The 14,317-nt window shown below is 38.4% G+C and overlaps 1 long non-coding RNA gene across 1 annotated transcript in view; it reads right to left on the bottom strand.

Moving 5' to 3' along the window:
• Positions 1-471: 471 nt before the first annotated feature.
• The window catches only part of LOC120506921, a 28,463-nt gene continuing 14,617 nt past the window's right edge, over positions 472-14,317 (bottom strand). Inside the window, exons 2-4 of the long non-coding RNA XR_005628637.1 lie at positions 6,698-6,801; positions 5,723-6,049; positions 472-1,223 (exon numbers count right to left, since the gene is read on the bottom strand). This is a non-coding gene — a long non-coding RNA (uncharacterized LOC120506921). The remainder of the gene's footprint in view (positions 1,224-5,722; positions 6,050-6,697; positions 6,802-14,317) is intronic.

Raw genomic sequence — 14,317 nt, 5'->3', positions numbered from 1 at the left:
CTTATGCCCATGCCCCAAATATTTGCTGGCACAAGTACCTTCAAAAGCTTCCTGCAGCTTGCCCCAGGGATTTCCCTTTTGGTCATTACTATCTATGGGCACAGTCTTGCTAAAGTTGACGTCCTTAGCTTCTGAGAAATACTCCTGAGGCCAGCAAGGTTAAAGTCCTCCTGCAGTCCTAACTGGAGTGCTGGTCACCAGAGTGCTGCAGGGCAGCTGTGCTCGCTTGGTCTCTGCCTTCCCCTGCAGGGCACCAGCAAATCCCACTGGCTTCCCAGAGAGCTGCTCCTAACCTGCAGCTGGCCTGACACGTACTTATTTTTCCATTTTTACTCTGGTATTTTCCTTTCCAAATGCTTTCCATGTGAGGCCATTTCATTTTCTTTTTATAATTATTTTATTTTTAATACAGCCCCTCATTCCAGATGTAGATAGTACATACACACACTCAAACACATGTAAAAGGGAAGTAATGCTGAGGCTGCACCTTTATAGAAATGTATCTGAGGCAGAAGGTAGCCCAGGAGAACTGTATAGATATTTCAGAAGGCCAGTGGATACTAATCTCAGGAAAAAAAAAAAAGAAAAAAGAAAAAAAAAAGTGGTGGGGTGGAATTAAAATCTGGAGAATTAAACAAAGATATGATGTGTTTTCTGAGGGAAACTCTGAAGGGACTTGGGGGTTCAGCTACCATGAATGCTCTCTGTTGGCTGAAGAAGACAGGAAACCTGCTCTTCTCCATTTACATGCACAGAATTCTTGTCTTCTGGGATGTCGGTCTTTCTAGGGGCAACCTGCAGCAGTTCTTTCTACCAAGGAACATGGCACCACTCCCTAGCCCACTGAAATCCACTCCATACTGTTCTCTAGTCGCTTCAGCCTTTCTTTCTTTTGGCAGAGGTGCTGTTCACAAACTGTATAGATCATCTTGGAAATTTTTGCCAGCAAAGAACATACAGGAAGGCACAGTTTTTGTCATTTCACTGATAGTGCAGACAGCATGCCTGCAACACAGACCAAGTGACTGACCATACAAGAAGCAGGGTGTGTTGGTGTGTTATAGCAGGCTTTCTTCCTTTTTTTATTAACTCCTTGGTGAAGGCTACATGTGAAGGCCAGGCTCTGAATCACTTCAAGCAGGAAGGGCAGGGTGGCAGAGGCTGAATCAGCTCCAATGCTCAAAGGCCAGTGACATTATTCCAGTGGGTATAATGAGGTGAAACTGGCGCCAGCAGGTGCAACGAGAAAGAAGAAACAAAATGGCTTGAGGTAATATGTAATTTAAAGTAGAACTGGCCAAAAATAAAACAACCAAAACTTTGCAAACTATACAAATAAAGAAATCTGAAACTACAGAGAAGATTTCCTAACATCATAGCAGTGGCAGCAGTCTCTATCTATGCCCTCACTGCAGCCCCTTCATTACCTCCTCCCCTTGTCCCCAAGCCCAGCCCTAGCTCATGTCCTGCATGACCCCATGCAAGGGCACAGGGGTGGCCCACGGGCAGGCTGGGGCTGTGGGCTGTATTCCACAGCAGGACAGAGCCTCCTCACTTGCAGAATTAACCTCTAGAGCTGCAGTGCTTTGTGATTTCCTCTTCGTATGTGGACAGAAATAGGGGTCTCTGAACATGGTTATTTGGAGACAAAAGACCAGATTTGTGATCCAGGTGTATTTCTGTTCTTTATGTCAATCAGAAAAATCAGTCATTTATTACTCAGTGGAGAACTTCAAGATTTCATATCTTATATGTCTGCTATTGAGCTCATAAATTAAAATTATTTGCAAAGTACATTTTCTAAAAGACATCACTAAGACCTTATTGCAGATGATATCAACAGAATAAAATGGTCATTTCATTTTTTGTGAAATATATTAATATCAGAAGGGTTCTATTGATTATTTAATGTGACTTATACATAGCAACAAAATAACACGATCATTTCATTTTTTTTGTGAAATATATTAATATCAGAAGGGTTCTATTGATTATTTAATGTGACTTATATCACATGTTTTCAGGACTCCCCTAAATAAATTTCTGTATCCAGACCAATAGTGCAGCTAAGCCAGAATAGAAATTTATCATGGTTTCCAATTTTCTCTACAGACAAAATCCACTGCAGGCTACAGTAAGTTTTTCCAGTGGTCAGTTCCCTTCTCTGAGGTAAATTACTTCAAGGCTAAATTTTTCTAATTCCAGTCAATGGATTTGCTAGTCTTTTCCAGAGAAATTGGAGATGCCTTTGTACCATTTTTCTGTTCTTTAGAAAGTCAAGACTTTGAACAGTAGTCTCTCATTTTCAGGATATTTTCCAGTCCTTTAAGCTCAACCAGAGTTGCCATCAAACCCTTCTTTCAAAAGAAAACCAAATAAATAATAATGATCAAAAAAAAGAAATTAGAAAGAAGAGGAAAATCCTTTTCCACAGGGCAGGAGGAGCAGTGATGTAGCGTGGTGGCAGGCTGCTGGCCCCAGCTGTGGCACTTGGGAGCAGCTGTGCAGTGCCTCCCTTTCTCCTCTAGCAGAAGGACAAAGCCCCAGACTTCCCTTGCCAGGAGGCTACAGTCTGTGTAGCACTTTCCCTTTTCCCTCACAGTATTTCAAAAGAAAACCAAATAAATAATTATGATTTTAAAAAAAGAAATTAGAAAGAAGAGCAAAATCCTTTTCCACAGGGCAGGAGGAGCAGTGATGCAGTGTGGTGGCAGGCTGCTGGCCCCAGCTGTGGCACTTGGGAGCAGCTGTGCAGTGCCTCCCTTTCTCCTCTAGCAGAAGCACAAAGCCCCAGACTTCCCTTGCCAGGAGGCTACAGTCTGTGTAGCACTTTCCCTTTTCCCTCACAGTAAATCTTCACCTGAATAATGCAAGCTCTCTGCTTTTATTCATATTCTCCTCATTATAGTCCAATGATCATTTTAGCACTTTGGCCGTGGCACGCCACAGGAGCTCCACGTGTATCTGATTATCCATTATAAAATCAAATCCCTTTCAGTCCCTATTTCCCAGCATGCAGTCTTTTCCATCCTACAAGCATGGCTCACACTGTTCCTCACTGCACAGGCTTCAAAAAAAAAAATTTGTTCCATTTTTTAAAGAAAGATTGCTCTGTCATTCACCAGTTTTATTTATCATTTAATCCTCCACTAGTTTTAGTGGTATAAGAAACCTTCATGAAGAAAATGTCATGTTTTCTTGTCTCATTAGGAGAGATAAGGTGTGAGGGAAATTAACTTCATGAGGACCAAATCCTCACCATGATGGCTCCTTATTCGCAGTTATACTAAAGTATAGTTATATTTTTAATAAAATTCATATGTGTTAGGTTGATTTTCTATTCCTTTATTTTCTTAACAAAATGTCTTCTGGCATGAGTGAGAGCATGTCCTTTAAAAACTTTATTACATCAACAATAATATCCTGATTGAAAAGAACTTGTAATCTTGTCAAAAGATGGGATCAAATTAGTCTGACAAAAATGTAATTTTTGTGAAACTAATGTTGATGGACATTAATTGTGTTTAAGCAACCTCATCTTGATAGGCCTTAATTTCCTGAGTTAGTCCTGTTTTCATTTTTAAATATTGGTAAACTAAATTTTTCCCAACTTGAAAATTCCTGTGTTTCAACCCTGTAATCACCAAAATAAAATGCCTATGAGGGTCTTTTGCTAGTTCTTTTAAAACTATCAGATGAAAGTTAATTAGAGATGCATATTTCAAAATGTCTAACTTAAACAAACTGCTGTATAACTGGTTAGAATTAAAAGGACTGCATCATCATGTCATATGACTCTACCATCTGGCTTTCCCCAAATGCAGACTCCAAGTGACTGAGATTCTGCTTTTCATGGATTCTTGTCAATTCTGCTATCATCATACAGTCACGGAGCGATAATATTATCGGGATTCCCAGTAAAACTGGGAACTCCTTTCTCTGCTTTTCCATTCTTAGATCTGATAACCATACATACTTGTCTCTAACATTTTGATTCCACTATCTACTTCCTAAAATCCAAGAGAATTGTTACAATGATTGTTCCAGCTTTTTTCCCCATGTTTCACTATAGTTTAGAGATGTTTTTCATTTTACTTTGACCCATACTGTTCTTTCCTCAAGTCACTGCAACAACATCATTCTGAAATGTGCAATTTGGGCATCTACTAAAATATTATTCAACAATGGACAATTATCTTTTTCATGTTTCTGTTTACATTTTCTGCAGTTGATTGTCTCAATATTACTTTCAGCTTTATTAAATTGTCCTTTTCAACCCCCTGAGACTATGAATTCTTGGCAGAACTCACAATAAAAATGTAATCCAGATAAAATCAGATTCATCTATTTTTTCAGTTCTGTGATTAACTCTTCACTTCATAAGGTCTTGAATAAAGTTCTGCCCCATTAGAAACAATTCTTGTTTATCTAGGAAATTGTTATATATAAAATTTTAAAAATTCAAACATTGCCTTAAAATAAGCAAGTTTTATCACGTCTTTCGAACGGATGCCAACCCATAAAAATATTTGTTCTTGCTACATATTATAGCTTAATGGTTGCACAGCCAATTTTCTTATTCCCTAGTGTGTTTGTGCATTTCTAGCAGACCAAAGCCAGCAAATTCTCTTGTGCTTTGATCCTACAGAATCCTTCTTGTTTTTTATCCATGGCCTGCAATTTGAACTTGAGCAAGGCCATTTTAAAACAGAATCTCTCTCGCACTGCTGCATTTTTCATTCCATTTTCTCAACATTTTTACAGCCAATAATTTTAACATTATCAACATGGGAATCTTCCTGTTTGTTTTCAGAACATCTAGCTTTATGCTAATTACTGAGAAATTTCCACTGTGTATATAGCACATAATAAATGAAATGCTGTATGTATTAGAATCAAATGAGTTAAAATCAAATAATTCTATGTTATTAAATATTTTTAAATTTCACTGTTATGGTTATATTTCCCATAGACAATGTCAGGTAACTTAAATGAAGCCACTGTGAAATTCCAGGAAAAGCAGATATTCTCTATTTTTTCCCCTACGTTTCATTTTCTTACAATCCTTCTACAGGTTATAATGAGTATGAAGTATGACTGAGTCTAGACAAATGTGTTAAGGCCTTCTATTAGCAAATTTCTTGGTACAGCTGTCATTATTTTTTTAAGTTGCTATGGAGACTTACAAGTTTGAGGCATCGCTGTTTCAATGATTTTCCATAGCAATACTGCTTTGGCTCCAGTACATACCCCAAAACAACCATGAATGTCCTCCAAGATAATTTATGTCCTGTTGAACATATTAAAATATCTATACAATTGCCTAGAATACGGCAGTAGCAATAGGATATGAAAAAAGACTGATCTACTTGCTAAGCCTATTGTTAGGTAGAATGAATTTCATAACTGAGAATTCAGTAAAATATAAGTTAAAAATACATAGCTGGGAGAAAATAGGAAAGGCAGACTATTTTGTCAAAATAATATTTTTAATTTTTCCCTGCATTTTAGACTTTAAACCTTAAGGCCAAATCACCCCTGGTAAGCTTCTGAAAAGAAGTTATTAAACTTTTTCAGGTATATTTTTTCCTATTTATGCTTAAACAGAAATATCTATTTTCCTTTTTAGCTAATTGCTGCATTATGAAATTGTGGAAGTAATAAATTTTAAAATTGTGTAGCTCAATGGCAATAGTGTCAAATGACAAAAATGCTAAACTACCTTTATAAGGACAAAGCATGTAGCTATTATATGGATGAATGAAGACCTCTCACTGCAGACATGTAAAGTACTCAGAACCTGATATGTCTTTCACCAGCTATGCAGAGATACAAGCAGCCAGTAGTAATTCGTTTTACACCAATGGAAGTCACAGGAAGTACAGGAAGTCACTCCAGCCTGGAAGTGAGGAAGACCTCTCCTCTCAGAAGTACTGGGCAGGGCCAAAATACACTGGAAAGTTTACTTCCCACCATTTATTTTCACTGATGCTTCTCTGCCTTTTGTTGCAGCCTCCATCCCTTTGCATGATGAACCCAATACAGCCTTCTAGAGACAAAAAAGGAGAGTAGTTCAAGTGAGAACTAAAAGCAAAGTCAATCAAAGCAAGTTTTGCCAATGCAAGTTCAGACCACTGCTGAGTAATGCAAATAACTGATTCATTAAACAAAATACCACAGAAAAGTTACTTTGGTTGAGAAAGACATAAGGTTCTCCCTCAACCATTCAGCCCCATGATTTCCACACTCCTGGTGAGCAGCTGCAGAGGAGATGCCCTCACACAGACATGCAGCCCTTGAGTGGGGTTCTAAAGGAGCAAGAGCAGCCCTGTTCCCTCTTATTTCTCATCATCACCAACATCCACACACCTGGCCTGACTCCCTGCAGCTCTCACATAACTCAAGGCTACAGCTTTATTTTCTTTTTTAGTAGCTTTTCTTTTTTAATCAGTTTACTGAAGTCTATTAATAAAAAAAAAGTAATAATAGCAATAAGGAAAAAGTAATACTAACAATAAAAATCCCTACTACATTTCTCTTAATAATTTTATTTCACTGTTTGGAAGGAGCACCAGGAGACACCTTCAGTTTTTGAAATGCGTTCTGTATTTTTACTTTCCTAGCATTTCACATTGAGAGATAATTTTGTTTGCAGCTATTTTTGCTTACATTGCTAATATATTTTCTATTCACATACCCCTTTGTAGGCAGATACAGACCGCAGGATGCTCATCTAAGAACTTCTTTGCAATAAAATTGCTGCATGGTGTGTATAACTTTGAGTTTTCACCTCATATTTTTCTGTTGAAAAAAAAAAAACCAAACATTTTTCTTCAAACAGCTTGGACTCTGCATGCTAGAGATACTGGCTTATGGCAAGCCTGCACTGGGCTGCAAGGCTCTGCGTGGGTTTTGAGTTGTGACTAACCAAGAGTGGTCAAACTGCTTCTGTGGACACAGATGTGGAAGTTAATTAAATTCTGCGACAAGGAAGCAGAGCAGCACTTCCATGTATAACCATGTGGAAAAGTCTTATCAGTGTATGACACGTGGCTTAATTTTTTTCTGGAAACAATCTTACATGGAAAACCTCTCTTGCAGTGCAAGACAGAAAAGATACAAGATTTCAACACCTGGTGCATATGGGCACCATAGAGAGTATATACAGGACCAGTACACATTTTTATTTCCTTAGTACAGAGTATGACAACGTAGAGCAGAACATGCAGCAAGTAAGTCAGTGTGCTTTGATACCACAGATCTGGCACTTTTTGGTGTGGAGAATGAAAACAGCCTGTATTTTAAGGTTAAGGGCAGACTTGTGTCCCTAGTCATCTTAGTTGTTTATACATGGACATCAAAATGACCAAACTGTGTCAGACCACATATTAATCTATTCTAGCAGCCTAAAATGGTCCCTTGAAATTCATCAAATCACCCTCTAAAGCTGTGATAATATGGCAAAATTTAGCCTGCGTAAGTAATATTTTATTTTGAATAAAAATAGTCTGTGATACATGACAATAATAGCACAGTTTAAGTCTGAAGTATCTATCCATTCAAACACTATTAAGAAGTGAAGTGAAAAATAGCTTTTGCTATTTTTTCAGCCTCTCAAAAGAAAAGAAAAATCAACATTGTTACAATATGTAAAATGGTAATTTTAAGAATTGAAAATAATTCTAGATTTTTGATGAATTTGTTCCTAGCCCAGGATTATAAAAACCTTGCACTTAAAAAGTGGATTGCATTTGCAGCTGAGAAAAAGCGTTCTTGTCACCATGAAAATCTCTTAGGAGAAATATCCCAGAAAGAGACATATGAACCCTTATTTCTGTCCAGCAGCTAAAACTTGTACTTTGCAAGGAAATTTTTAATAACTCGTGTGACTCTGAATTCATACAAGCAAGTCAGAGGCAGCTGTGAAAAACACTCTCATACAGAGCTGATCTGAGGCCATGAACTGTCATAGACTAATTGCACCCATGTGATTGATCCCTATAGGCACAGATGGACTCTCCCCTCCCAGACACTGATATGTGTCCCCAAAGGAAACAGCCATAAATTGAATGAGATTAATCAGCCTGTGTCACAGAAAGCACAATGAGACTTCCATGCAAAGGGAAATGTGCCTTTAATCCTTCTGAGCCTAGTGTGATTAAGAAGCATGAAGAAATGGCTAAAACTCTGGGGTAATGGTATTTGAGTGAAGGTATCACTCTGCTTTCACACCCTGACTTTTGACTATTTAACTGTGTAATTTTCTGTTTGCATAGTACATTGCAGGAGAACATCTACTGACACTGGCTATCAGCAAGGAATATAGCTAGGAGCAGCGAACAAAAAAATTGTAACTAGCTGCTATGGTTCATTTTGAGTCCATCTACAGAATATGTGGGACCAGATTTCATTACAGTTATCTCAGGAGACACCCAGGAGCCCCCAGGCTTGGAAATGATAGCCGAGCTCTGCCCAGAATGAGGGGGTACCTGTGGGCATTCTGCCTTCTCACAGCTGACCTCCACCGAGAGCAAAGCCCACTGCTGACTGACAGCCAAAATGAGATATCAATCACAACAAATTGTGCATATCCTCAATCCTACCCTTTCTTAAAGAGGAAAAAAAAAAGAACAAAATTAACATGAAATTTCTAAGACTCCACTGAGATGAACAGAATAGTTCCAAGCTCAATAAAATTGTTCAGAAAGTGGCTTGGGATTTTTTGCCATCTGATATCTTCATATTAAAAGAATGGCATCTTCATTTATGTCAATCTTTCGTTCCATTTTGATTTTTCATACAAAAAATCACTTACAGAAAAATCAGTATAAATGGGGGGGTGGGGGGGAACCCACCTAGGCTTCTTTTTCAAAACAGGTTTGATATTATTTTTAAGTAAGCCAGGATAATCTTTTACAATATCTGTCAAAAGAAACTGTAACCAAGTTCTCCTCTATTTCAGAATCTTTACAGAAGAACTAATTCTTTCTGTAATGGCTAGACTTCTAACCATTAGATTCTAGATTCTAGATTCTCTTCACAGGTGAAAAAGATGTTGAAATACGGGCTTATTTAAACTAAAAGTTGTTGGAAAATGCAGACAGGCATCTAATGATATGCCCAATGGCATCCAGATACATAATTCTAAGGACAGGGGTAAGATCCTTTCACTCTGTATTTTAGGTCCAGGTAACACTTCATACTGGACCTGACACAGGGGATCCTGCATTGTGTGAGTATTTCAGATCCTTGTGGTGATGCCATGCACTTTCCAGCATTTATTACTGAGGAGCAAATGGGGAGCCAGAGGCTGCATCTTTTGCAGAATGAGAGGTGAAACCAATCCATCCATTTGTCCCTTGAACCAAGCAGCCACAGCACCTCAGGACAGGCTCTGTCAAACATAGCCGTGAAGCAATTCCTGAAGCTGCAACTCAGTGTTAGCTCTTTTTCTCAAGTAGATGATCCTTAGACTATAAAAACCTATCGTTTCTGCCAACTAACATAGGAAATCCTTTCCTTTAAGTCAGTGGTGTCTGTGCAGTGAAATTGAAAGTCTGGATCCAAACACAGCCGATGACTCACTTGGGAAGTTGCTACAGCCACACATAGCAGCACTCATAATACCAGCCACCTTCTTTCTTTTTGGAAAAAAAACCCCAACACTTTACGTGCAAAAAAGAAAGCAGATTCTCCTTCATTTATGTTACTGAGTTGTATATTCACTGTTGTATTTTTCCTGCATAGTGAACTTTTTAAACTCTGAAGGTGAAAGAGTAAGAAGTCATCCCCACACTCGTGCTCTGAATACATATTCGATTAAGTGCAAATATAATTCTTACAGTGGATGTGCATTTGGTTTGTATTAATTATACCTCTCTACATCTGCCACCCAGTTAGCTCCCAATATAGCCACACAGCTCCAGAAGCTATACACAACCAAAAGGGGAAAATAAATCATCGCTCTAATGAGAGTTCAAACCTCCATTAAAGAATTTGCTGGAAAAAATATGAAAATAATTCAATCTGGAGCAACTCTGCAATAAAAGAGAATATTTCAGTATGTATTGAAACATGACCTAAAAATGCCAGTAAAGCACTCCTTTTTTGTATTATTTGAACTATGAGAAATCTCTGTACTCTCCAGAGCAAAAGTAAGTTTTCACTCCTGGTAAAATCACAGCATGTGGATTTTTCATTGTGCTATATTTTATGTTACTGAAACTCAGATTTTTAAATTGTGTTTCATTTATAAAACATCAGAATCTACTAAAATAATATTCAAAATATCAACATTTTTCCTTTAAGCATGTGACCTCAAGAGCACTAATTAATCAATGTCAATCTCTCTGACCAAGATCTTATCACTTGAGTGTGTGTGTTCTAAGATATTAGTACAGGCTGTTTCTAATCAGCTTGGCTTGAGGAGAATATAGGGATGGAGGAAAAGGGAGGGATTTTCTGTGTAAAAAGACAAAACCTGATAATATGCATCATAAAGCCACATTTTTGCTGTATTTGTGAGCTATTGGCTTGTTCTGAGATTCTGAGTTTACACTGACTGCAAATAAGCACACAACTGCAGAAGCTCCTGTTTTCCAATTGCTATTGCAAGTCAATTGTCCTACATATGTAGGGCAGCCCTGGATGGGAGTGAGATATTTGCATCTCCACTTGTGACTTTCTGAACATTGCATGATGAATGATGGTTTGGGGAATCACTCACAGCTGTTTGCTTGCTGGCTTTTGAAAAGAGAAGGCGTTTGACACTGTTATGTTATCTCTGCAGCATAGCTGCAAAGCAATTCCAAGAAGCAAGATAAATTAACTTTTAAGAGATAGTACATTCTTCTGTGTGACACACAGAAGACAAGTCACATTTCAGCTTTAAATTAGCTTATGAAACCCATCTTTTAATTATAATAAGTAAGATTGTTAACTGCAGAAACACAGCAAATTAGGAGGAGGCTACAATCACTTCTTAATGGTTTATAAAATTGCAAGTATGAGTTCGGCTTTTGGTTGCTTTGTCACATGTGTCACATGTGTGATGTGTCATTTCTGGTCATGCAAAGTAGGAATGAAATACTGAAATCTAACCCTGAACTCAAGAAAAGAAACCATTAGACAAAGTATAATGTGGCTTTACAGTAAACCAAATAATCACATCAAAAATTATCACAGGGCTTATTCTTGCTAAAATAAGTGCTATTGGCTCAACAGCCAATTTCAAATTTCAAATTACTGATATGGCATAAACTTGATAACACTGCAAAAATCCCCCAGTGTTCTGTACAGGATACTAAATTGATTTTATGTTTTCCGTCATTTGTTTAAACAGAGTGGCTTACTTTTGCACAGATAAGCAGCAGTTTCAGGTGAACAAACAGCAACACAACTGAAAGGAGCCTTATTCACAAAGGGGTAGCAGCCAGTACGCACTGGACTAGGTCAATATATCCTTTCCAAGTTACCTTCTTATTCAAAAGAGTTTTGGTTACATCCTGAGATTATCACAAAGGAAAGAGGGATAGATTCCAAAGTCTTTCAGAACATGAGTTTAAGGAACACATACATTGTTTGATGTTCATACAATAAAAACTTGGAGTGCATGACAGAAACTCACTCTCCAAAAAAATCAACACGAGATCTTCAACTATAATGCCAAGAATGTGAAATTCATGCTTTTCTTATGTGTAGTTGCAGCGAGTGTTTCAGCGAACAAAAGCAACTGCCCAGAAGCCAGCTGTGTGCATGTTTTTATCCCTAAAACAGCTGCTGCATTTGACTATGCCACTAAGGCAGAGTCTCCTCCTCTCCCGCTGGCCACTATATTAAGTAGTTCGCTGTAATTGCTGCACAGCACTTGGCAGTGGCAGGCATGGTAACAGTTAGCATTAATAACAGTAGGAACTGTTTTCACAGCTCCATGTCTCACAGTCTCTCTCATGTGTGAAACCACGTTCGGTGTAGACAAGCGGGATATCTACGGCAGAACAAACGCGCTCAGCAAAGAGGGTGTCCATGTGAGCACAGGCAGTATAGAAGTTAAGTAATTAGGCAGTAAGAAAATATGCAAGTATGAGGATTACTGAAATCACTACTTATGTATTTCGTGTTTGAGAGGTCAGTGTTGCACTAATAAAAATTAATAACTTTGAGGGACTGTTTTAATTTAAACACACATGCCTTAGTGCATGACAAATAATGTGTCTGTATGCATGTTTAGATAGATTTTTCCTTACACCTTCATCTGTAGGGAAGGAATGAGTCAGAGTAGCCAGCATATAGCTCTATCTGTACCTGTCTATTCTCAAAATATCACAACAAATGTTTCAGGATCTTTTCAACTGACAGAAATAAAGGTCAGGGTCATAGCAAAGGGCAGTTTGTGGAGGAGGAGATTAGCATTTCTCTAAGTGATTTCTTCTTCCATCTACTTTTTTATATCCTCTATAAACTGTCCTCTAATTTCAAACACATTTTTTGAATTCTGTGGAGAAGCCAGTTCTAAAAAGGTATCATCCAAGAAAACCCATTTTTCTTGGCTCATTCATCAGCTATCCTGTCTTTTCTAGTATAGATATGGGTGGGAGAAGGCATATGTGTGGGTGTGTACATTCTGTATATAAACAAATATCAGCCTCAATTTAGCATTCTGTACTCACACACCACTTACGCAAAGGTATTGATTGGAGAGCTTCGTTACTAGGATTTTTTTAGCTTCTTTCTCATTGAAAAACAATTATTTAATAGATTGATTAGATTAGAATTTTTCTGTTTTATCTGACTAGTAGGCTAATGCCAAAAGAAAGTTCCAGGTGCTCAGCTCCTTTACAAAACAGATCTTTATTTTGCATATCCAAACACAGGGCAGCTCTCCAGCATCCCACACACACAATGAATTCTCCTCTTTTAAGCATCTTTAAACTGTGTGCTAGGTCATCTCTGAATTCATACAGACTGCATCCCCTTTTCATTTATTTTTAAAGATTGCCTTTAGATCAGAGCTTGGTAAATGGCTCTGTGGAAGGGTGACCCCTCCACTGCCATCCTCTGCCTTATCACCAACCAGCAATAACCAGCTGCTTCTAACATAAAATGAAATGCACTGTTTCCTAAAGACTGTGACAGAGTGCTCATTTCATTTGTGTTTTGGCAATAAGTTTTCCAGGTTTCAAATGAAATTCCTCAGTAAATAGTTTCCTCTCTCTTTCTCAATGTGTGGCCAAAAAAGCATTAAAGAACTTGATTCTTAATAGCCTTTCAGTTCAGGTCTTCACCTGCCATTTTGCAAAATGAAGACAGACAAGGAAAACAGAACCAATGATCTGACAGCAACTCATAGACTTCTCAGACAGGTATAATTCATTCCCATCCAAGCTGCTGCCACCAGCTGCATTCAGCCCCAGCCTTGCCTGGCTTCACGCGTGCAGGCACAGCTGCTGACAGACTCTGCGTAAGAGACTGCAGGAGCCAGGGATGCTGAAGAAGAGAAGACTCCAGAAGCACCAGCCCTGGCCCAGCAGTGGCCATCAGCACTCTTGAAGCAGTTTTAATCCATTCACCCTGCTGGCACTCCTAATGGTGGGGCTGCTCCCCAAACTCCTCACTGACAGCACCTGTGCCTTTTCCTTGCCCCAGGAATGTGGATTACGCCCTGCCTGCTCATGTCTCTGAGGACTCTTGGGGAATATTTCATTCAGGACTCCCCCAGTTTTTAGCCCTGCACTGTCTTCAACAACTGATCAGTGCTAAGCCCATGGAAAGCTCCAAACTGAACGGTTGAGGCACAGCCCAAGGGTGCAAGAAGATTTTTCTCCACACCTTGGACTGGACGTGTGACAAAGTACATAAACATATTGAAACAACACCTAGAGAAAAAAGGAACAGAGTATATCAGCTTAAAATTAAGACATGCAGAGTAGCTTGGAAATTTGCTCCTGATTTCAGGCAAAAAGTTAAGAATTCAGGACTTTCTCTCCCCACGTGGTTTTTGAAGAGAACAAGGAGGGCAACAATAAAGAGGTAGAAGTCAGTTCTGGAAATGAGTTTCTGTGTTGTTTGGCTGACTTTCAAAGGATATGATCATTTTAATACTGTATGTATTAAACTGTTCTGTTAATGATGTGTTAAGGCAGTCATGGATTTACTAGAGGTTCTAGGCAGATCAAGGTTACCTCTTCCCCACTGGGCACACAAAATCTTGGACAGACATCATTTAGCTATCATTTCAATCAAGGAAAACATAGTAAGTCCTTTCTAAAGCTGAATGAATTATTAACATCAATTCTCCTTTTGTTGCACATAATTTCTG

The sequence above is a fragment of the Passer montanus genome, unplaced genomic scaffold (genome assembly GCF_014805655.1).
Source record: "Passer montanus isolate IOZ18808 unplaced genomic scaffold, ASM1480565v1 scaffold40, whole genome shotgun sequence".
Classification (NCBI taxonomy): domain Eukaryota; kingdom Metazoa; phylum Chordata; class Aves; order Passeriformes; family Passeridae; genus Passer; species Passer montanus.
The sequence above is the reverse complement of the archived record's forward strand: the minus strand, read 5'-3'. Positions and strand labels throughout refer to the sequence as shown.